Genomic DNA, 21230 nt, shown 5'->3' with positions numbered 1-21230 from the left:
ACGGGGCCAAGGTAGCGTTTATCATGTCTCTACTCGCTGACAAAGCGCTCAAATGGGCCATAGCCGCTGTCGGGAGCAGTTCAAGATACTCCACGGATTACCCCCTGTTTAAAGCGGAGTTCCGGTTCGTGTTCGACCACCCCCAGGACGGGCAGGATGTAACCAGCCGCTTGTTAGCCATCTCCCAGGGTTCCCGCTCTGTAGCCGAGTACATGGTCGAGTTCCGTACTCTAGCCACGGAGACAGGCTGGAATGACGGAGCCCTCCTCAGCCTTTTCCACAAGGGGTTACATGATTCCATCAAGGACCTGTTGGTGCGCGACGATCCCGGCACCCTTAATGAGCTGATTACCCTGGCCCTTAGGATGGATGCACGCCTCCAGGTACGACGCACCGACCGCGTCCAGCGAGCTGTCACGCGCCCCACTACCGATCGCGCCGGAACGACCCCGCCCCCTTCTCTGCCCATGCTGCCTCCTCTCGTGGCTACTTCCGGGGCTGGGGAGCCCATGGAGATCGGCCGCTCTCGGCTCTCGCGAGAGGAGCGAGAACGGAGGCTTCTCAACAAGCAGTGCCTGTACTGCGGCAAGGAGGGGCACATCATCCGGGCGTGTCCTGTCCGGCCAAAAGACCCAGCTCACCAGTAGGGGGCATACTGGTGAGCAACACCTCTCTCTCTCAGCCCCAGGTCACCCCCAGTCGCCTATTCCCTGCCACTCTCACCTGGGGGAAGGACACCCTGTCTGTCAGCGCCCTCATCGACTCCGGGGCTGATGGTTGTCTAATCGATGAAAACTTAGTCCACCAGGCGGGCATCCCCCTAGTCCTTCTAGACCGCCCCATCATGCCTAGGGCCATTGATGGCCGTTCCCTAGGAACTATCACCCACACCACTGGGCTTATATCTCTTACGATCTCTGGGAATCATACCGAGGAGATCCGGTTCTTTGTCCTTCAGATCCCCACGTCTCCCCTGGTGCTGGGTAGACCCTGGCTCGAGAGACATGAACCTCACATCTCCTGGGCTTCGGGCCAGATCCTAGGCTGGAGAGGTACGTGTTACGCCTCCTGCCTTCGCTCCGCCCTGTCTCCCTCTAGCGACCCCAAGTCTAAGATCACTCCGCCTGACCTCACCGGGGTTCCTCACATCTACCACGACCTAGCCCAGGTGTTCAGCAAGGACGAGGCACTCTCCCTTCCACCCCATCGCCCATATGACTGTCCTATAGACCTCCTGCCTGGTGCCACCCTTCCTAAAGGTAGACTTTACAGCCTCTCACTCCCTGAAAAGGAGGCGATGCGTAACTACATTACGGAGTCCATCAACTCTGGTATCATCCAGCCCTCCTCCTCTCCCCTCGCGGCTGGATTCTTCTTCGTATCCAAGAAGGACGGTGGGCTCAGACCTTGCATTGATTTTCGGGCTCTGAATGACATTTCTGTAAAGAACCGTTATCCCCTTCCCCTCATTAGCTCCACCTTCGAACCCCTCACCCATGCCAAGGTATTCACCAAGCTGGACCTACGTAACGCCTACCATCTAGTCCGCATCAGGGAGGGGGACGAGTGGAAGACCGGGTTTAACACCCACCTCGGCCATTTTGAATACCGCGTCATGCCTTTTGGTCTATCTAATGCCCCTGCTATTTTCCAGGCCCTGGTCAACGATGTCCTTCGGGACATGTTAAACATTTTTGTTGTTGTGTACCTTGACGACATTCTTATTTTTTCTCGGTCCGTGGAGGAGCACCACCAGCACGTCCGGCTAGTCCTGCAGAGGCTCCTGGAGAACCGCTTATTCGTGAAGGGGGAGAAGTGCGTTTTCCACACCAGCTCGGTCACCTACCTGGGTAATGTGGTGGAGGACGGACAGATGCGGGCGGACCCTGCCAAGGTCAAGGCCGTTGTGGAGTGGCCTCAGCCCACGGACCGGACCCAACTTAGACGCTTCCTGGGGTTCGCGGGATTTGTGAGGCGGTTCATTAAAGGGTTCAGCCAGGTCGCAGCGCCGCTCACTGCGCTTACCTCCACCTCACGGCCCTTCTGCTGGACCGCCGCTGCTGAGACCGCTTTCGGCACACTAAAACACCTGTTCTCCTCCGCGCCAGTGCTGATCCACCCCGACCCCGAGAGACAGTTCATCGTAGAGGTAGATGCTTCGGACACGGGGATCGGGGGGGTCCTCTCTCAACGGTCGGGGGAGGACCAGAAGATACACCCTTGCGCCTACTTCTCTCGGCGCTACGAACCCGCGGCCCAAAATTACGACGTGGGCAACAAGGAGCTGCTGGCGGTTCACGAGGCCCTGAGGGAGTGGAGACACTGGCTGGAGGGAGCCAAACTACCGTTCCTGGTGTGGTCTGACCATAGGAACCTCACTTACCTTGGGTCCGCCAAGAGGCTCAACTCTCGACAAGCCCGCTGGGCTCTTTTTTTTAGTCGTTTCGACTTCACCCTTACCTACCGTCCCGGCTCCAAGAACGTCAAAGCTGATGCTCTCTCCCGCCAGTTCCCCAAGGCGGATTCGGGTGTCGCTGAGGGGCGAGATACCATCCTGTCCCCGTCCCGGGTGGTGGGGTTCGTGACCTGGCCCGTCGAGGCTTTGGTGAGACAGGCTCAGCGGGCCGAACCAGACCCTAGGACCGGACCCCCTAACCGTTTGTTTGTGCCTACAGCTGTCCGAGCCAGGGTGTTGGAGTGGGGCCACTCCAGCTGCTTCGCTTGCCACCCCGGCGAGCGGCGGACGGCGGCATTCATCGGGAGGAGGTTCTGGTGGCCCAATCTCAGGGGGGACACCAGGGAGTTTGTGGCCGCCTGTACGGTGTGCGCCCGTAGTAAGGCCTCCCATCGGCCTCCTGCGGGTCTCCTGCAGCCTCTCCCGGTGCCCAGCCGACCGTGGTCGCACATCGCCGTGGACTTTGTTACTGGGCTCCCTGTCTCCCAGGGGTGCGACACCATTCTCACCATCGTGGACCGGTTCTCCAAGGCGGTCCACTTCGTTCCCCTCCCGAAACTGCCCACAGCGGCCGAGACGGCGGACCTCCTAACTCTCCACGTCGTACGCCTCCACGGGATCCCCTCGGATGTGGTTTCTGACCGGGGCCCCCAGTTCGTCTCCAAGGTCTGGCGGGCCTTCTGCAGAGGCATTGGGGCCACCACCAGTCTCACCTCCGGGTACCACCCTCAGTCCAATGGGCAGGCCGAGCGGGCCAACCAGGCTCTGGAAGCCGCTCTCCGATGTGTCTCCGCCCACAATCCCTCCTCCTGGGCGAAATACCTGCCGTGGGTGGAGTACTCCCTCAACACTATGGAGAGCGCCGCCACTGGTATGTCCCCATTCGAATGTTCCCTGGGTTACCAACCCCCTCTGTTTCCCCAACAGGAGCTGGAGGTGGCGGTCCCAACCACCAGGGCCCATCTCCGCCGGTGTCGCAACGTGTGGAGGACCGCCAGGGCGGCGTTGCTCCGCGCCACCGAGCGCGCCCGGCGGAGCGCGAACCGGCGGAGGGTGCCGGCCCCTGACTACCAGCCAGGTCAGAGGGTTTGGCTGTTGGCCCGGGACCTGCCCCTCCAGACCTCCCAAACCTCCACCCGGAAACTCAACCCCCGGTACGTTGGTCCCTATCCCGTGGACCGTATCGTCAACCCCACGGCGGTACGTTTGACCCTTCCTCCCTCCCTCAAAATTCACCCGGTGTTCCATGTCTCCCAGCTTAAACCTGTGGCCGCCAGCCCTTTGTCTTCCCCCAGCCCGGCTCCTCCGCCGCCCCGTGTCCTGGATGATGGGGACCCGGTATGGACGGTAAACAAACTACTGGAGGTCCGCCGCCGGGGTCGCGGGTTTCAATACCTAGTGGACTGGGTTGGCTACGGGCCCGAGGACCGGACTTGGGTGCCTGCGTCCTATCTCGCCGACCCGTCCTTATTGGAGGATTTCTACCGAGCCAACCCCGGGGCCCTGGGTCCGTCGTCCGGTGCCTCCCCTGAGGAAGGGGGTACTGTTGTGCCTCCTAATCCGACACGCCCCCGTGAGCCTCGTTCTGGCGCCCCCTCCCGGCCGGATTGAGTGGGCCGGATCTCTGGCTCTGTTTGCAGCAGGTGTGGGCTATTACGTTTCAGCCCAGCTGTCCCAATCACCACCTGGACAGCCGCCTACTTAACCCTGCTACAGACGGAGATCCAACGCTTGGACATAACTTTCTGTATGGACCCCCTCTGACTACTCTCATCTGGATTTCCCTCCCTGGCTCGACCCCTGGACTCCCCTCTGGACTACTCTCTCATGGATCACTCTCCCTGGCCCGAAAAGGATCTCGGACTTTGCTCACTAGGGTAGTATCGCAGCACATAATACAACACCCTTGACCTCATACACGCACACACACATAGTATAATTACACACCCCATAACTATCGCCTGCATCACACATTATGTTTATTTTTCCACTAGTTAGTGTAGGGCCTATTTCTTTGTTTATATAATCCATAATAAATCATTATATATTCTCCTGGCCTCTGTCTCTGTTTCTCTGGGGTTCCACCACATTTGGCTTTTCCAGTTTCAAGGTGTGCATAACACTATGTACACTATCCACTATACTATACAGATAAAACGACTAGGGTTGTCATATTGCACATAGTGTTATTGCACATTCATTTAAAGCAGGGGTGCTCATTACGTCGATCGCGATCGACCGGTCGATCGCGAAGGTAGTGAGGGTAGATCACACAGCATTGATTTTTTTTTTTTTTGAAAAGTAGCCGGGGACGCCTCCCGTCTGGACCACACAGGAGAGGGCATCACTCAGCCCCGCGCCGCCTCACAACACACACACAGACAAGCACACACACACACACACACACACACACACAGACAGACACAGACAGACACAAGCACACACACATGCACACACAGACAGACAGACACACACACACACACACACACACACACAGACAGACAGACACACACACACTCCGCCGCCCGGAGACGTCGATGGCACCTGGCTTGGCACTGGCCAGTCTGGTGTAAACCACTCAGAGCTCCTGAGTTAATGTTAATGTTAATGGACTACCAGTGTGAATATTTGTTATATAGTTTAATAAATCTCTTCTTTGATTTTGAAACAGTGTAGCGTGGCCTTAATTTGTTATTATTACAGTACATTTTTGTGTTCGCAGCAATGGCAAAATGTTTTATTTGGTTGGTAGATCTTGTTGAGCTGGTAATTTGAAAAGTAGCTCACAAGCCTAAAAAGTGTGAGCACCCCTGATTTAAAGTGTTGCAGTTTGCAGGCTTGAAATGTACACATTTGTGCCTCAGCACTACACCTGGGGTGGGTATCAATGATTGACGATCAATAATTGATTGATACGGATCTTGGTCGATCACAAAATATTTTGCTCGATAATCATTAATAAATTGAGTGGAAATTAGTTTGTCCACGTTATGTGTGAGAAATTAACTTTGCATTTGCCTTCGCATTGAATTTCGCAACGCAGTACGGCATGATGCAAGTTACGCCGCTCATTGCAAACACTGCGCAGTGACATATAAATACAACACGACGACGACCCCGATGAAATACCACCTGCAAACAGTACATCCGACCCTGATTGCTCCTTCGCTACCTTCTCAGCCCTCCATCACGTCTCATCTAATACGCGGGAGGTGTGATGCACAACGAGAAGAGAAAGTAACGATGGCCATCTGCAAATTAATCGAAACAGATATTCTGCCGCTCAGTTTTGTCGAGGGTAGAGGATTTCGTGCGCTCATGCAAATAGTCGAGCCAGCATATCCTATTCCATCGCGACGTTCCATAACCAGGGGCATAGAAATCAAGAATAAAGTTTTTTCCCCAAGGAAAACATGCTTTTTTTTTTTTTTCTTCAACAGGACAAGAAGGGTGCATCCCACCCCCTGAAGTCAGTCCTGCTGCTGTCTGAGAGGAACGCCTGTCACGTCATCGCGGTCCTGATGGCATCGCTGCCTCCCGAGCTGCTCCACTTCGCCCAGGGGGTCCTGCAGGCCAAGGAGGAGCAGAAGACTGACAGGCCCTTCTGCAGCTACCTCAAGAGCTTCGGCTTCTGCAAGTCAATGTTTAGAATACGGACGGATTTACCTAAAATGTACTTGATTTGACATTAATGATCTGCTAACATGCAACAGTAATTAGCTGAACCCTGGATTCGGCTATTTTGCTCGTAGGTATGCGTCTGAAGAAAGGTGAAGTGGAACTGAATTCTGTAATGCTTAATGACTTTCTTTCTGTTGCAGGGACAGTAGTGTTTGTCCTTATCGACACAGCATCAGCCCCAAGCAGGACCGCCCACTTCATCAAGACTCAGGAACTATAGTGGTGAATCAAAGTTTATGATTTTTTGACTATGGTCCAAATGAGTATATTATATGGGTGGTAGTGGGTGCTTGTCTATCTTCCACAATGAGATGAACCTCTAACTGTAACATGCCTATCTGTGTATGTACACTCACTCAATAGTTCCCTTTTTACCTGTTTGTCATCCAAGGTTTTGCCCTTGCACATCAAGACCGCTTCCCTCTATTATGGCCGCATTGTGAGCAACAAAGACGACTGTTACGAGAGCCTGGCTGCAGAGATGGTCTCTCACTACGCCAAGGAGAAGCTGTGTGCCAAGGAGGTGCTAGAGGGAGGCCTCTATGGAGTACAAGAGGAAGAAGCCTATCATAGGTCAGGAACCCCCCCCCCCCCCACCAAACACAACATGAATACAACATTTCAGCTATGAAACAACAATGTTCTCAATGTCTTTCTTTCTTTCTTAATTCTTTTTATTGATTTTTTAGACATGAACATAGACAATACACATTATCGATTGGGGTGATCGGGTGAGCTGGTTCAGATTAGACATGAATAACAGCATGTAGGCAGCATTACACAAATAAATATATATATATATAAACAGTAACAACAATGGAGAGCCAAAACGCGACTCCATGGCATCTCATCATGTTCTCAATGTCAACAATCGGGTGACATTAGAGAGAAGTCCCGTTTGAGTGTGTTTTTTTGAGGCGGCTCCTCTGAGAGACTTAACCGTCTCCCCGCTCTGACGTTCATCTCTGTCAGAGTGCGGGTGACCTCGGTGCCAGAGGCGGCCGGGTGTCTGTTCTCCAGCGTGACGGTGGCGTTCCTGGACGAGGGGCGCGAGCAGGAGACCAAGGTCCACCAGCTGCTGCAGCTGCCTGCTCAGTTCCACAGCCTGCCTCCCCAGGCCGTGGAGATAGTTGTGTGCCGGGCCAAGCCCATCGACGCTGAGGTGGACTGGAACCCCAAGGTCAGTACAGTCACAGGACTCGAGTATCACGATTCACAAATCTATGTACAAAAGAGACAGAGATGTCAAATGAGATGAGCAGACTGAGCAGACTAGCTAGTTAGCTTGCTAGTTCTTTGACACTATTCACACCATGGAACTATAATCAGACACTTTCTAGTCACAATAATAACGACCAATTTGAACCAACGTTCTCTGTCAGAACAGTCCGCAATTATATTTGCTAACTATATTTTCAACTTGCTTACTTTCATCTGCAGACATCTCACCCTGCAAAAACTCTCTGGCATTGCGCCTGCACAGTCGCGCAAAAATCTTTATATTCTCCAGCGTTGGCCTTGTGGTCGACCAGGTGCCCGCGGGCACCGTGTTGGCTACCCCTGCTGTAGAAGAACATCATACAATGACATTCCAAGGGTGTAACTTACCCGCTCTGGGCTCACCATCTCTCCTTTGAGCAGGTCACGAGAGCCATCAGTCAGAAGATCAAAGGCCTGCATCACCAAGCCAAGGTCGTTCTGTGTCTGGGAAACACAGTCTTTGTTGATCCCATGGTAGGCTTTACATTACACTTAGCACTATAGCAACTTGATAACCCAGAGTTATCTCTACTTCATTTTAAAGTCAACTGAACTCCTGGCCTAACCCTTGTGTGGCATGTCTGTAGGTGAGAACCACCCGTCTGCCTGGCCTGAAGATGTCCATTAACGAGATCAACGTCCACGCCGAGATCCTGAACACGGGCACCAGCAACCTGCACCACCTAGACCTGCTGAAGGAGCTCTGCCGGGGGGCTGTGCCCGCCGGCGCTGGGGAGGTCACTCACAGCCTGGGGTGAGCGATGAGGCTTCCAGCACCACACACACCAGACATCCTAATGACCTCCTAACACGTCAGGGGACCCGTGGCATTTTCGTTTCTATATGATAGAGAGATTTGTCGTTCTCAATCTCAACCTAGTTCCCCAATAGTTGCTGAGAGCACTTCACTGGCTCCCCATTAATAGTGTGTGTGTGTGTGTGTGTGTGTGTGTGTGTGTGTGTGTGTGTCATGTAAGGCCGGAGGGCTCTGAGGTGACTCTGGAGGACAGGATGCAGGCTGCCGAGGAGACCCTGGCCCACCGGATGAGAGCAGCCATGGAGAGCCTGCACTGTCACCAGGAGGTCCTGACAGACCCACCCACCCAGGCCCTGACAGACCTACCCCAGGCCCTAACAGACCCACCCCAGGTCCTGACAGACCCACCCACCCAGGCCCTGACAGACCTACCCCAGGCCCTAACAGACCCACCCCAGGTCCTGACAGACCCACCCCAAGTCCTGACAGACCCACCCCAGGTCCTGACAGACCCACCCACCCAGGTCCTGACAAACCCACCCACCCAGGTCCTGACAAACCCACCCACCCAGGTCCTGACAGACCCAGCCCAGGTCCTGACAGAGGTCCTGGCTTCCCCAGAGCCATGCGAGGCCCCAGTACCTGTCGCAACACAACCAAAGATGCAACAGTGGAACATAGCCAACCTGAAAAACGCCACTGAAACACTGAGGTTTGTTTCTTCTTCTTGCCCAGAGAGAAGGGGCTTCAAAAACTGACACTAAGGGCTAGATTTCACTGGCTGCGTCAACCTCGGCGGCCATGTTAATGGGTTGGAGCAGCCATACAGCCCATGTTAATGGGTTGGAGCAGCCATACAGCCCATGTTAATGGGTTGGAGCAGCCATACAGCCCATGTTAATGGGTTAGAGCAGCCATACGGGCCCACCTGAAAATTATCGTACCAGCAACATACACTACAGTAGTGGTCACCAACCCGTCGATCGCGATCGACTGGTAGATCTTTGAGACTTTCCCTGTAGATCTTTGATTGATAAATAAAACATTAAAAAAAAATATATATAATAATACACAAAGATACCTCTCTCTCTCTCTCTCTCTCTCTCTCTAGCAAACTGTTGTGTCGCAAATGCTGCATGAAAGTGACCAATCAGATAAGAGAATAGTACTGCTATGTGACTCGCAAAAAAAACATTTGTCAAAATGGTTTTCCAGGATTCTACAACAAAGGAGGATTTCTTCACTCTTTTGCACTTAAAGGAGAAAACGAGGGGTGTGGATATTTACAATGAGTTCAAAAAATATGTCAGTGAAAATGACATACCCATTCATAAACTAGTGGCGATTACTACTGACGGGGCCCCAGCAATGGGCAATGGATTTATTGGACTGTGTCGTAATGACCCTGATTTTCTCTCCTTCGTCAATTATCACTGTGTGATCCATCAGCAGGCCTTGGCTGGTAAGGTGTTGGACTTTTCCCATGTAATGACACTGGTGGTGAAACTAGTCAACTCGATTCGAGCGAAAGCGCTTCAGCACCGCTTATTCAAAGCGTTATTGGACGAGCTCGACGCTGCTTACGGAGACCTGCTTCTCCATGCTGATGTGCGGTGGTTGAGTCGCGGCAAAGTGCTGCAGCGATTTGTCGACTTGCTGCCCGAGATCAAGACGTTCCTGTCGACAAGACAAGTGGTAGTAAATATTTTCATAGGCAAAGGACTTAAATTGGTGTGGAAAGTCAGATCTTTACCTTTTCTTTTTACTGTTTCCCCCTGCTTTTATATTCATTCTATGCATGTATATGTTTTTATATATGTTTTTATTCACTTTATGTTCTTATTCCTGTTGTAAAGCACTTTGAGCTGCATTTCTTGTATGAAAGGTGCTATATAAATAAAGCTTTACTTACTTAGGCCTACTTACTTACAAGGAACGAGGAGCACAAGGAACTGGCAGACGATGCGTGGCTACTGGACCTGGGGTTCCTGACAGACATAACCGCAAAACTGAACGCACTCAACTACGAGCTGCAGGGAAAAGACCGACACCTTCCCCACATGATAAGCGCAGTAAATGGGTTCAAGGCCAAGCTCGGTGTTTGGACCACACACACCTAAAGAATGGGAGGCTGACACACTTTCCCAACCTGGAGAAAATGGCACAGGCCTTGGAAGACAATGATGCTTTTCACCCTGAGCAGTACTGTGCTCCCCTGGACAAACTGGCAACAGAGTTCAATCGGCGTTTTGGTGAGTTAGATGTCATGGGAGATATTGCTGCATTTGTCTCAAACCCATTTGTGCCCATTGATATAGAGCAGGTAGCAGCCAAATTCCAGCAAGTATTTACTTTGCCAAGTGGAGTTGACATGGAGATGGTTGATTTACAAAATGACATAGAGCCAGGGCTTAAAGTACTCCGGCACAGTGCCGGATTTCCGGCGCGGGGGAATTAAAAATAAATAAATATATATATATATATCACACGCTATTGGTTTACATCGTAATTTAAAGAGTCATCTTCAGCAAAGAGACAGTTCCGCCTACCAATGGTATCACATTGCTCAAGCCAACCAACGACTTCTAGCCAATCGGAGGCAGAGTATTGGGGCGGGCCTTAATAAGTTTGAATGAGTGTAATGTGAGCTTGTAGAGACGTTCGCTTTTAGCAGCCCGCTATCTCGCTAACTTTAGTCTATTAAAATGGAAGCCAAGTTTCTCAAAACTGGCGAAGACACAGCTATATTAGAACGAGGAGTAAGAAATAAATGGCGCTGGGCATGGATAGAGGAGAGTAGTGGTGACGGGAAGCCTTATGGGACGTGGTGCCTCAAACTGAGGGAGCCGGGTGCTTGTTTCTGTACGCCGTGCTCGAAGAGACTCCTCTACGGCAGCAGTGGGAAGAAGGTGATCGCTCGACACGCCTCAGATCCCGGTCACCAAGCATCGGTTCGAGCACTCGCTCACACAACAACCTTGCCGGGAGCGACGGCTACAGGTACCACTTCATCTTCAATGACCGACCGTGTTTGCGAGCAAAAGATCCGAGTGTGTGCGTTTATAGCCGAACATGATCTGTCTTTCACAGTGGCTCAGCCACTCGTCGATTTGTGTAAGACGCTATCACAAGATAAAAATGCACTGACAAAGCTGTCCATTTCCAACCAGCACGCCAGCTATTTAAACACACATGGCCTTGCCCAAAAACGGCTATGTGAAAAGCTAAAAAAAGCTACATTTTCAATGAATATCGACGAAGCTACAAATCTTAACATGGACAAAATCCTCAATGTCCTTGTTCGTTTTTTTGATGATGATCTGGCCAAGGTAACAACACAACACCTAGCGAGCAGGAAAGTAAACATCGCCAACTCCTCAGCCCTCATGCAGGAGCTCAAAGATATCCTGGAGTCCAATGGTCTTGACTGGTCACTAGTCATCAGTATTCTGCTTGACAACTGTGCAGTGATGAGAGGAAAGAAGACTGGACTGGAGACACAAGCAAGGAAGGAGAACCCTAACCTGCTCGACATATGTGGAGATACAGTTCACATGGTGAACAATGCCGCCAAGGCCATGATGAGCCCATTTACCTCTGAGGTGGAAGGATTCTGCAATGACATCTATTATGATATAGAAAAGTCCTCAAAACAGAAGGAGATCTTTGCAGAGTTCCGGTCTCTTCTTCATCAACCAGCCAAGAGCTTAATCAGGCCCATCGGCAACCGCTTTCTACAGATCCTGGAGGTGTGTATAATGAGGGGTGAAAGCAACAAAAATGTAGGCTATTCATAAAAAAGATTTTAATATTAATTAATGTGTATTACTTCCACCCCTCATAGGTGTGCAACAGGTTACATGAACTTATGGATGTACTAGTGTTGCACTACTACCATCATGTGTTGGATCCAAATGAAGAGCATAAATACAGGTAATGCAAATTATGTTAGTGTTAAATGAACAGTTCACTGTTAATGATTTGTACTGTATTGCTTGTGTTAATCTGTAGTTAATGGTGTAGAGACTAGATTTCGGATAATCAATTGCTAAAATAAAAAGATAATCATTTGCTAAAAATGTAATATAAAATTCATGAATTAGTTAAATTAGTATGTAACATGAGCATCAACATGAGCATTGCAATTTCCTTACCGGAGAATACGTTTTCAGTTTCGGCCTATTTTCCTGGTTTTTAACTATAGCCTATCCAAGGCCATTGACATTGACAATTTATTTGAGTTAACAGGTTGAGTTTTAATCTGTAATCCACAATGAAACAAAATCCGTGTGTGTGTGTGTGTGTGTGTGTGTGTGTGTGTGTGTTTGTGTGTACTGCAGATGGCTTCTTAACCAAGTGTTTGAAAGGCATGCACTAACATTTGAGGAAAGGGCCAGAGTAGATGTTCTTCAACAAGAACAAGCGTCAGCGTCCCGAATGAGAACAGCAGAGAATCAGAACCGGAAGGCACGGATCTCTGTGCTCTTCTTGGAGTTTGATAGGTTGACAGCCTTGATTGACATGTTCAGAGGTATATTACAAGTAGGCTAACTCGAGTGGCAATAGCTGTACATGAGCGCACAACCCTGACTGATGTTTTATTCCTCTCAATCCAACAAGAACAGAGTAACAATGACTGCTAGTGTAACATATTATATGTGTCAAACCTTTTGATTGGTAGTGAATATATTTAAATGTTCTGTCATGTAATTGCTTTTTAATTCTTCTTCTTATTATTATTATTCTTATGTTGTCTGTATGCACCAACAACCATAGCAAATTCCTTGTATGTGAAAACCTACTTGGCGAATAAAGTCATTCTGATTCTGATTCTGATATTTTGTACTTTGTTTGCAGGTGTCCTTCCAACCTTTCAGGGATTTCTGAAATAACTGCAGCATGAGAAACCCCTGGTGCACTTGCTGCATGTGGAGATGGTGGCCCTGGTCAGAGAACTGCTGTCCAATTTCATGATGCCCTCCGCCATCCCACTGAGTGCAAAGAGGCTAGTCAAAGTTGATGTCCAGAGTCGAGACTTGCAACTGTCTGACAAAAGGCTGTTTGTCGGCACACATTGCTACTCTGCACTGAACAAGGCTCGTGTCGAGGGGAAGATATGGGTTAACAATCTCTACAGCTCTCTCAGAGAAGGTTATATGAAGGCAGCAGATTTCCTTCTTAAAAAGCTTCCTCTCGACAACCACATCATCACTGCACTCTCGGCTTTGACTCCTTCTTTGATTCAAGATGAATCTGTCTGTGGGGCTTTCATCACATTAGGCAAGGCCTTGCCTAATGTACTGTAGTTGAACCAGAGGAGATTGGTCAACTAGATGAAGAGGTACGGGCATACCAAATAGATGTGGACCTGGTAGCTCGTGGCCAGAGTTACATTGAGGAAGAAAGTCGACTTGATGGAGTAGACTGGTGGAGTGGAATCCTGAGAGATGCGAAATTTCCTACTCTGGGTAAGCTGGTCAAAGCCCTTCTCAGCATCTTCACTGGCCCCCTGGTTGAGGGATCCTTCAATCTCATGGATGACATCCTTGAAGCAGACAGATGCTCAATGAATGTGGAGACTTACGAGAGTCTTGCAATTGTCAAATCTGCAATTAAAGCAAGGGAGTGGACAGCCTCAACGATGATGATAGACCCGCCATTGAGGAGGTCCTGCCTGGCGTCATATCAAACATATCAGCTGCACCTGAATAAGAAGAAAGAGAGGGAAGAGGCACTAAAGAAGAGAAAGCTGACAGATGCAGCAAGGGTTCTGGCTTCAGTGAGAGTAAACAAACTAGTGCACCAGGCCAGGAATATGGCTGCACAACCCAAAGCCTCCACTGCACCACACACTGCCTCCACTGGACCACCCAAAGCCTTCACTGCCTCCACTGGACCACCCAAAGCCTTCACTGCCTCCACTGGACCACCCAAAGCCTTCACTGCCTCCACTGGACCACCCAAAGCCTTCACTGCCTCCACTGGACCACCCAAAGCCTTCACTGCCTCCACTGGACCTCCCAAAGCCTCCACTGGACCACCCAAAGCCTTCACTGCCTCCACTGGACCTCCCAAAGCCTTCACTGGACCTCCCAAAGCCTCCACTGGACCTCCCAAAGCCTCCACTGCCTCCACTGGACCTCCCAAAGCCTTCACTGCCTCCACTGGACCTCCCAAAGCCTTCACTGGACCACCCAAAGCACTCAAATCCTCCACTGCACCACCTAAAGCTTTCTTTGGACCACCCAAAGCACTAAAATCCTCCACTGCACCACCTAAAGCCTTCACTGGACCACCCAAAGCACTCAAACCCTCCACTGCACCACCCACTGCCTCCACTGCACCACTCAAAGCGTCCTCTGTCTCCCCTGGAACACTTAATGCCTTGAAAAGGAGTGTCTCGGAGAAATTGCAGGGCTTTGTTTATGACCCAAAAAGAAGGAGAATATAAGTGATAGTGGCTTAAGTAATCAGTTTGTTCTTTTAAAGACATGTATATATTTTATTCTGTATTGTTATAGTGATAGTGGCTTAATAAGTAATCAGTTTGTTCTTTTAAAGACATGTATATATGTTATTCTGTATTGTTATAGTGATAGTGGCTTAATAAGTGATGCAATCAGTTTGGCCTTAAGTGATTTAATCAGTTTGTTCTTTTAAAGACATCTAAATATATTATTTTATTTTGTATTGAGTATAAAACAGTATTAATGCATTTTAACATTGAGACATATATGTTGTATTGACTATTAAATAGTATTAATGCATTTAAACATTGAGACAAGAAGCTGTCTTCTGTACCCGCTCTCCCAATATCTCAAACTGTGACCCCCCTCCCCAAGAAAAAGTTTCAGGCACAGGATTTTTTCCCACTTTAAGCCCTGCATAGAGCTGAAAGCCAGGTCAAGGGACAGTGACTTTTGGGGACTTGTCAGCAGAGAGAAGTTTCCTCTTCTCACTGCATGTGCACTAAGAGTGAGTGCCTACTTTGGATCCACATATCTCTGTGAAATGTCATTTTCACAGATGAAAATAATCAAATCAAAGTACAGGAGCCGCCTTACTGACAGACACCTCACAGACTGTCTCAGACTGGCAGTCAGTAGCTATGAGCCAAACTACAAAGCACTTGTAGACAGTATCCAGTCACAACCATCACACTGACTTGAGTGAGTAACATGACTGTTTCGATGTGAAAAGTAATGCTGCATAAGATGACTGCACTTAGCACTGACTGAGACACAAGTACACATTACAGTTCTACTTTATAAAATACTATACTTGTAAATATGTTTGTCAATGTTAATAATATGAGAAAGTACACATTAGTTTTACTTTTGTTTTGATGTGAAAAGTGATGCTGCATAAGATGACTGCACTTAGCACTGACTGAGAAAGTACACATTACAGTTCTACTTTATAAAATGCTAATTGTAAATATGTTTGTCAATGTTAATAAGTAAGAATAATAATTAAGTCAGTCAAGTGTCAAAATGTCAAGAATGTCAGCTAACGTTACTATGAACAAAATGATTTTATCATACATTCCTCCATTCCATCATTCCATGCCTTTATGTTTTTGTGTTGTAATGAAATGACATAATCAAACTTTGAATTGAATTTCAGTTATGTACAATTCTTAAAGCAAGACAGCTGCCTGATATGCTTGATACAGTCTTTTTTTTTTGTTGCATCAATTTTAATGTTGGACCAATGCATTGCATCTAATTAAAATACAGGCAAATAAACGTCATTAAGTTTAAAGTACTATCTTGGCTGTCTTTTTCTCTCAACGCTTCAATAGGTAGATCTTGCCTTCACCAAGGCCGAGGTCAGGGATCTTGGGCTTAAAAAGGTTGGTGACCACTGCACTACAGTTTCAATGTCTACCTCTATAAATACGTCTTCTTCTTTTTTTTTACACTTTCGCTAAAAGCCCTGTAGGTACTATTATACTATAGTAGGTGTTCCTGAGGTAATTAAGTACTCTTGCTCTGAAAGAGGGTAAACAAACACGACATGACTGTTTTCTGCTTGTAACCATTTCCCTTTTCGCTCATTAAGGATGGATGACAGCAGACTGAACCCAGAACAATTTATAATGAAGTGAAATTAAACAGGATATTATTGACGGCCATTATCAAAGGCAAACTCAATGTACAAAGATAAGGCTGGCTGTAGCAGCTCTGCAGTAGAGCCGCAGTAGAAACACTTCCAGTAGTGAAGACGCGACAAAGTGCAGCAGCACTTCTGCCACGCACACGCGACTCTATGTGCTGCGACAAATAAAAAGTTATGTTTGGTTAAACAATGTTTGATTGTTGTGCTTTCTCTCACTACTCTATGCAACTTTACCCCATGACGCGTTTGAGTGCTTTTAGAGTTTGTATGGGAAGTGTGAGTAGTGAACTACTGGTCATGTCCTCTCTGTGGTGCCTTGATCTCACATCTACATGTGATGTTCACCAGATTGTTGTTGTCTTGCAGGAATACTGGCCTGAAAGGATTGTCTCCCAAAGAATGGATTTCCGCAGTCCAACCCCCATGTGAAAATGGTATGAAAACATAATTGTTTGCATGCAACCCTGCTTTCAAATCAATGTCTCTCTCTCTCTCTCTGGCGTTTTTATTGTGGTGAGCTATGAGCCACATATTTATTTCTGCCATATTATTAAATATTTTAGCTTGAAATGATGCCCAGTCAAACTGATCGACAATATCCACTTAAATGTATGCCTAGTCTACCGTGCTGTTTTTTAATTTAGTTTTATTGACGACTATGAGGGCTGTCTTATCACTGAATATTATATGTCCTATTTAGGTAATTTGATGGAGGGCAAGCAGGTCATAAATGTTGAGAAAGCCTTTGCAGAGGACTCTGTAAAAAGGTACTTCAATATTTGTTTGCCTATTTCAGAATACCAAGTTATATTTAGTCTGTATATCATGGGTAAACTGTGTGCATGTCTTTGTCAGTTTCCACCCACAGATAAAGTGGTTTCAGAGAGACGACCGAGTCGTTCTGAGAGTACTGCTGCTCAACTCTGTGGAACAGAGATGTGAATTCTCCTCTGAGCGAGTGGTGTTCAGGTTTGTCATGCAGTACATTACATCGTTTTTTATGTGTCAGTTTGGACGTCTGAAACCTGTTCTCTCTCTTCATTGGAAACGAACGGTATGATCCTGTTCATCACTCCTCCACATGTTGACTCGTCTTAGGTCCATCTTGCCTCACAGGCTAAATAATAACACGTTCCAGATGGATGTGTATGTCACCGTCAATGCTGTCTTTGTGGAAAAGGGAATAGTAGACGCTGCACTGATTTATTGCCTAATTGATTTTATTATTATTATTATTATTATTATTATTGATTATATAATTCTCTGTAGTGCCACTGTTAATGAGCGACCATACCGGGCAGACCTGGAGCTCCATGGCCCTATCGCTGCTGAGAGCTGCTCCTGGCAGGTGAAGTGCAATGAGCCAGTCATACAGCTGATGAAGAAGGACCGGGGAGATTGGAAGATGCTGCTCAAGCAGAAGGCAAGTGCTTTGTGATCAATCTCTTGATTCACCCAACAATGTCTTCAACACGTCATGACGTTAGAATTATAAGGTTCTATCTCCATTTTTGTCAAAATTTAGTTTTTTACATAATTTGATCCATTAGGTGTTTATTAATGCCTGTGTGGTGTTATTTTTAAAATGTTAATAATAATAATAATAATACATTTTATTTATATGGCGCCTTTCATGGCACTCAAGGTCGCCGTACAACAACAAATCTAAAAACAGCCACAAAATTTAAAACACAAAATACATAGAAACATACAGTATAAAACATATCCAGCAGCAGAGCAGCACGGGAAAAGCAAATCAACAGGGATACGCCTGCGTAAACAGGTGGGTTTTGAGGTGGGTTTTGAATGAGATGATAAGAGTCAATGTTCCTGATGTCGGGGGGGAGGGAGTTCCAGAGGCGAGGGGCGGAGCGGCTGAAGGCTCTAAACCCCATGGTGAACAGACGGGCTGGGGGGACGGTCAGGTTGATGGAGGAGGCAGACCTGAGGGACCGGGTGGGAATGTTGATGTGGAGGAGGTCGGACAGGTATGGAGGGGCGAGGTTATGGATGGCCTTGAATGTGTGGAGAAGGATTTTGTAGTCCATGCGGTGTTTGATGGGGAGCCAGTGGAGTTGGTGTAGAATGGGGGTGATGTGACTGATGACAGGGGTTCTGGTGACAATACGGGCAGCAGCGTTCTGGACCAGTTGGATCTTGTGGAGCAGTTTGTGAGGGAGACCAAAGAAAAGGGAGTTACAGTAATCTAGGCGGGAAGTGACGAGGGAGTGGACCAGGATTGCGGCGCTGTTGGGAGTGAGTGAAGGGCGGAGGCGGTTGATATTACGAAGATGGAAGTAAGCAGACCGGATGGTGTTGTTGACGTGGGAGTGGAATGAAAGGGTGCTGTCGAGGACGACACCCAGACTCTTAACCTGGGGGGAGGGGGAAACCAAGGAGTTGTCTATGTTGAGGGTGAAACTGGGGTGCTTGGTGAGTGTGGATTTGGAGCTAATGAGAATTACCTCTGTTTTATTACTGTTTAGTTTGAGGAGATTTGAAGTGAACCAGGATTTAAGTTCCTGTAGACAGGCACAGAGGGAGGAGGGAGGGAGGGTGGAAGTGGGTTTGGAGGAAACGTAGAGCTGGGTGTCGTCCGCATAACAGTGGAAATGAATGTTGTATTTATGGAAAATCAGACCAAGTGGGAGGAGGTAGATGATGAAGAGGATAGGGCCAAGGACAGAGCCCTGGGGAACACCAGAGGAGAGGGGGGTCGGATGGGAAGTGAATGATTTTAACTGTATAAACTGAGTGCGGCCAGAGAGATAGGAATGGAACCAGTGTAGAGGGGTGTCAGATATACCAATGGAGGCTAAACGGTTAAGGAGGGTGGAGTGCGATATAGTATCGAAAGCGGCGCTCAGATCGAGTAGGATGAGGATGGATAAGAGTCCGGAGTCAGCTGCCATCAGGAGGTCATTTGTGATTTTGAGGAGGGCTGTTTCTGTGCTATGAAGGGGGCGGAAGCCAGACTGGAACTGTTCGTAGAGGTTATTGTTAGAGAGATGAGTATGAATCTGTAAAGCCACCACTTTTTCCAAGATTTTTGAAAGAAATGGCAGGTTGGAGATGGGACGGAGGTTATTGAAGATGTTGGGGTCTGAACCAGGTTTCTTCAGAATTGGTGTTACAGCTGCGGATTTGAGAGATGATGGGACGGAACCAGAGGTTGACATTTTTGAGTTAGTAATTCATAAAATACGAAGGTTCCATCTCACAAAACATAATGGAATGTAAAAATGTTGACGCTCAATATCTCTGAACTACCCTAAACGGAGATAGAACCTTTTCTAAGCTCACGACGTGTTAAAGTGTCTGTACCAGATCAAGTCACAAAAAGAAACGACTTTCTTGAACAAGAGGTCCTAATAAACACTTCAAGCACCTTCTGGTGAAAACTTTTTCGATGGGTTAGTCTTGGGTGAGTTTCTGAAATTCAGTGGATGCAAAATGCTCATAAGATGTCCAGAGAAGTACATTTTCTCAGTCACTTGAAATGCCAAGGTATACACAACATCAGGCGTTAAGGACTGTAATCACACATCCATGCTTTGCATAGGCCTCATGTAAAATAATATTTTTGTGGCTCAAAAGCTGAATGAAAACGTCTATTCTGGATCTCTTCATCAGATTCAGATTCAGATAACGTTTATTGCCATTATGCATACACATATAGGAATTTGCTTCAGCATTACAGTAAGTGCGTTGATACTTTTTTCACGTGTATACAAAAACAAATGCAAAAAACAGGACAACACAGGACAGACAACAGTGCATTGGATAGTGCAACATATATAAAATGCAGTGCATTACTGCAGTTATTACTGCAGAGTTTTTACAGTGAGTCCAGTGCATATTCAGTCCTGGGCAGACTTGGGGGCGGGGGGGAGGGGGAAGCCAGAGTCATTTATCAGCCTGGCGGCTGAGGGGAAGAAACTGAGCCTGTGGCGGGCCTTCAGTGCCTTAGGCAGCCGCAACCTTCTTCCAGAGGGAAGCAGGGTGAGGAGGCCGTGGCCGGGGTGGAAGGGGTGGAAGGGGTAACACATGAGTGTTAAGCACCTGTATTTGTTAAAAAGGACAATATATTAGTTATTTTTTCAGAATGTTTTATTTTTTTGGTCTTTGGGCAGTCCTAATCCCTGCTTATTTTTCATGCAAGGAAAACTGGGTTCGGGCACGTAAGGGATAACTCAGTCCTGTTATGGATATTCAACTTTGCTTTGTGACCAAATGAAAATCATCCAGTTGGTATGAGAGTTATGTTCACTGTAACAGAAAATAAGTACTAGTTGATACAGAATTGACATTGCTTTATTTGATATTGGTTCATCATTGTAGTAGTGTGAAGATACTGAAAATGTATCATGTTGTCCAACAGAGCTCTTTTGTAAGTCTGGACTTTGATCATTTTGAGGACAATGAAGAGGAGATTCCAAATGGTAAGACTTAAATCTCTTAACACTAGACTTGTTGTATTGTTCTGCTGTATTAAGATATTCACTCTGATAATAATCTCTCAGGGATCACCTTGTTTTGTGATTGTCACCAGGTCGCTTGTTTTCCGAGGAGATCGGGGGAGGGGAAGACTTCTATGTGAGGTCAGAGAGTGGCAGTGAGAGCGACTGAGTACTTCAACCAGAACCCCCATCAGTCTGCCCTGAAATATCGCCTTGGAACCCTCAGAGGACTTTGTGTTTCCCCAACCTTTATCCAGCTCTCTCTTTACTGTTCAGCTTGCCAAACTCCTTTAGCCTTGGAGGCCAAGGACGCAAGAGATCCTAAATAGTTTAAGTCTGGTTCAGATATACAGTAAAAGACTAACTGGACATTTTCAGAATGTTAAAACACTCTTCTTCTCCTCACATATCATAAAGAGAGAGGAATTTTTAAGACTTTTAAGACACATTTTTAAGACTTACATTTTTAAGATTTTTAAGATTTTTAAGACACATT

At 47.7% G+C, this 21230-nt stretch overlaps 1 pseudogene across 1 annotated transcript in view; it reads left to right on the top strand.

The window, feature by feature from the left end:
- The window catches only part of LOC308165338 (putative ATP-dependent RNA helicase TDRD12), a 96846-nt pseudogene that overhangs the window by 8789 nt on the left and 66827 nt on the right, over positions 1 to 21230 (top strand). Inside the window, exons 8-15 of the transcript in view lie at positions 5896 to 6092; positions 6277 to 6358; positions 6528 to 6709; positions 7109 to 7316; positions 7778 to 7870; positions 7984 to 8150; positions 8374 to 8545; positions 17560 to 17697. The product of the transcript in view is annotated as a putative ATP-dependent RNA helicase TDRD12 (transcript). The remainder of the gene's footprint in view (positions 1 to 5895; positions 6093 to 6276; positions 6359 to 6527; positions 6710 to 7108; positions 7317 to 7777; positions 7871 to 7983; positions 8151 to 8373; positions 8546 to 17559; positions 17698 to 21230) is intronic.

The sequence above is a fragment of the Nansenia antarctica genome (assembly GCF_963989245.1).
Source record: "Nansenia antarctica genome assembly, chromosome: 9".
Lineage (NCBI taxonomy): Eukaryota > Metazoa > Chordata > Actinopteri > Argentiniformes > Microstomatidae > Nansenia > Nansenia antarctica.
Note: the sequence above shows the minus strand (reverse complement) of the source record. Positions and strands in the feature narration are given on the sequence as shown.